Source organism: Leptonotus elevatus, chromosome 1 (assembly GCF_054856555.1).
Source record: "Leptonotus elevatus isolate MCC_2025b chromosome 1, RoL_Lele_1.0, whole genome shotgun sequence".
Classification (NCBI taxonomy): domain Eukaryota; kingdom Metazoa; phylum Chordata; class Actinopteri; order Syngnathiformes; family Syngnathidae; genus Leptonotus; species Leptonotus elevatus.
In genome coordinates this window covers 37924305-37928255 of record NC_141239.1, presented here as the reverse complement: position 1 = coordinate 37928255, position 3951 = coordinate 37924305, and positions in this window count along the sequence as shown.

Below are 3951 nucleotides of genomic sequence, written 5' to 3'. Positions count from 1 at the left end.
TCTTGTTTTCATTTGCCCCGATTACCCCCCCCCCCCCTCCCTTCCCTTTCCTCACATGTTAAAATTCTACAAAGCCCCTCACATAAACTGAAACACTGAAGCAATTCTTCTGTTGCTGCAATGGCATAGGAGTACCACCAGCAGCAGCAGAAGGTCTTACGGCTTCAAGGCAGAGTTTTTTATGTATCAAAGACATTAAAGAACATCGCAAAGGCTTGTTTTACGTTTTTTTTTTAACGAAAAATGAGAGCTGACTTGTTCAATAGCATCAGCAACACTGCCTCCTAGTAGATGGAGGAGGGCAAGCCTTTCCACACGTGAATGTTTAGAATCTTGAAATATTTATTTATCTTGAAACTTGAATAGACAAGCCAGTGAGCAATAAAAGTATAACATTTAGTCAAAGAAAGCCAATAAGTCGATTTAACAACACCTCTGTTGTTTCTTTGCTAATTTGAGAAATACTCCAGCTATCTTAGCTATAGCTATACTGGTACAAGACAACGAGGATGGATTTATGAGACAGAAATGTGTCAAATCCAACCCAGGTTCTAGAGTTGGCCAGGGTACGGTGAGGGATCCTGGGGAGCTAATCAATTATAATGTAATCAATTATTATTTTTGATAACTGATTGTTTTTAATTGCCTTTTTTAAATTATAATTTGTCCAAAATCCTCAAAGTTTCAGCTTCTTGGCTTTAGATATTAGCCAATTTCTGTTGTCCTCCATGAGTTGAATCATACATCCATCTTCTACCGCTTATTCGAGGTCGGGTCGCGGGGGCAGCACGTTTAAGAGGGAGGCCCAGACTTCCCTCTCCCCAGCCACTTTAACCAGCTCCTCCGGCGGGATCCAAAGGGCGTTCCCCGGCCAGACGAGAGACATAGTCTCTCTAGTGTGTCCTGGGTCGTCCCCGGGGCCTCCCGCCGGTGGGACATGCTCGGAACACCTCTCCAGGTAGGCATCCGAACCAGATGCCACTCCTACCGGACACCCTGTGGAGGAAACGCATTTCGGCCGCTTGTATCCGGTATCTTGTTCTTTCGGTCACGACCCACAGCTCGTGACCATAGGTGAGGGTACATAATCGATTGGTAAATTTTCACCAACAGAGTCCACATCACTGCAGACGCAGCACCGATCCGCCTGTCAATCTCCCGCTCCATCCTGCCCTCACTCGTGAACAAGACCCCAAGATACTTGAGCTCCTCCACTTCGCTAAGGATCTCATCCCCGACCCGGAGACAGCACGCCACCCTTTTCCGACTGAGGACCATGGTCTCGGATTTGGACGTGCTGATCTTCATCCCAACCGCTTCACACTCGACTGCGAACTTCTCCAGCGAGAGTTGGAGATCACGGCTTGATGAAGCCCACGTCATCTGCAAAAAGCAGAGATGCAATGCTGAGTCCACCAAACCGGACCCCTTCAACGCCTTGGTTGCGTCTAGAAATTCTGTCCATAAAAATTATGAACAGAATTGGTGACAAAGGGCAGCCTTCAGAGTCCAACCCTCACTGGAAACAAATCCGACTTACTGCCAGCAGTCCGGACCAAGCTCTGGCACCGGTCGTACAGGGACCGCACAGCCCGTATCAAGGGACTCGGTACCCCTGTACTCCCGAAGCACCCCCCACAGGACTCCCCGAGGGACCCGGTCGAACTCCTCCTCCAAATCAACAAAACACATGTAGACTGGTTGGGCAAACTCCCATGCACCCTCAAGGACCCTGCAGAGGGTGAAGAGCTGGTCCACTGTTCCACGGCGGGCACGGAAACCACACTGCTCCTCCTGAATCCAAGATTCGACTTCCCGACGGACCCTCCTCTCCAGCACCCCTGAATAGACCTTACCAGGGAGGCTGAGGAGTGTGATCCCTCTATAGTTGGAACACACCCTCCGGTCCCGGGGACCACCACCCGGTCTGCCAATCCAGAGGCACTGTTCCTGATGTCCATGCGATGTTGTAGAGGCGTGTCAACCACGACAGCCTCACAGCATCCAGAGCCTTTAGGAACTCCGGGCGGATCTCCTCCACCCCCTGCTTCTTCAAAGGAAGATGTGTTGGTGGAATTATAATTGGAATTATGTCTAGTCGGAACTTCTCGGCCTCACACACCAGCGCGGGCCCCTTCCTTGCCAGAGAGGTGACATTCCATGTCCCAAGAGCCAGCTTCTGTAGCCGGGGATCGGTCCGCCAAGGTCCTCGCCCTTGGCTGCCGCCCATCCCACTACGCACCCGACCCCTTTGGCCCCTCCCACCGGTGGTGAGCCCATGGGAAGGGGGGACCTACGTTGCTTCTTCGGACTGAGCTCGGTCTGGCCCCATGGGTGTAGGCTCTCGCCAACGAGCCCCGCCTCCATGCATGGCTCCAGAGGGAGGCCCCGGTGACCCTGCGTCCGGGCAAGGGAAACGACAGTCCATTTATTTTATTCGTTATAGGGGTCTTTTGAGCCGTGCTTTGTCTGGCCCCTCAACTAGGACCTGTTTGCCATAAGTGACCCTGCCCAGGGGCATAAAGCCCAAGACATAGCTCCTAGGATCATTGGGACACACAAACCCCTCCACCACGATAAGGTGCCGGCTCACGGAGGGGCTCAAAGTCAAAAGTAAGTCAAAATAAGCATTTTTACCTATTTTTCGACATATTAGACTAAACCGCAGTTGCTGAATCATAATTAATGATTTCTGCATTGTTACTTTGAAATTATGTCCTTGTTTTGGTTTTTTTTCAATGAAGGGATAAAAATCTAATTGGGATTTTTTTTCCCATCGATTAATCGACAAAATAACAGATTCATCAAACTAAAATAAACGTTAGTTGTAGTCCTAATTAATTAAATGCAAATGTATTGAACTTCAAAGTTAAATACAACCAAACAGTACTTATGCTAGCCTGGCAAATAACTACAACCAATTTCTTGAAAGAAAGAAAGTGGGTCTGGGAAGGCTTACCATTGACCACGATTCAGCCTGGCTTGAAACGGCCGGGCAAATCAAATTCGTTTATTTGCTGTGACATATTGTTTGTGAGCAATGTCACTGTTCGGCACAGGAACAAAAGTCTGTCCTCCTCATAACATTCAAAATCAAGTTTTTTACCACAACGACATAAGTCACTAATCACTACTGTCTCTTCGACTAGCCATATTGTATTATTGTCTCCGTCCACCGCTACTGTTTACTACTTAGCTTCCGAACGTTGCCTTTTTGACATCCCGTCCACTCTTTGCTGATTGGTTCTTACCACTGTCTGTTTGGTCAGGTTTGCCCCGCCTCAGTTTCCAGGCTATACTTGTGCAGTGATTCTTTGAGAAATGAAAAGCCTTATCTTGTGCTCGGTCAACAATAGACCACACCCTTACCGACCTCTGGGTTTAGGTGCTGTACTCACTGTCGAAGGTTGCCTCAGTGATGCAAACTGCTCCAGTTTGACTACGTTGATAAGGACTCAATAGAGAATCCATACCCCGCCCAACTGTCGCCGAATGAGATAAGATTATACGCACAGTGAGGTTAACAGTCAAAGGTAATTAAATGTCAACTGGAGTTAATAATACAGTAGGCCTACAAATAAACTATGGAATGTTTCATCCATCCATTTTTTGAATAAGACAAGCCAAAATCTAGGCAGGGCAAGAAACTAATTGCATACCAAGTGCTGTTTAACCAAATGCGACAGAAATATAAGGACAAATATAAACAAGAGACAAACTGAAAACAAAATGGCTGACCACCACTTCAAATACCTGGTAGCCTACTGGCCGTCTCCCCAAAAAAAACACACCAAAAAAAACTGTTGCTTATATAGTATACAACTCAGGTCAAAGTTGCAGTCACAAGAAAACTGAGAACAAGCCACGTGGCTGACTACTTAAAACATGGAAAATACAAAATGGCAGCGCTAAATCAGCTGCACCACTCAGCAGGGAATGACAACAGTACAA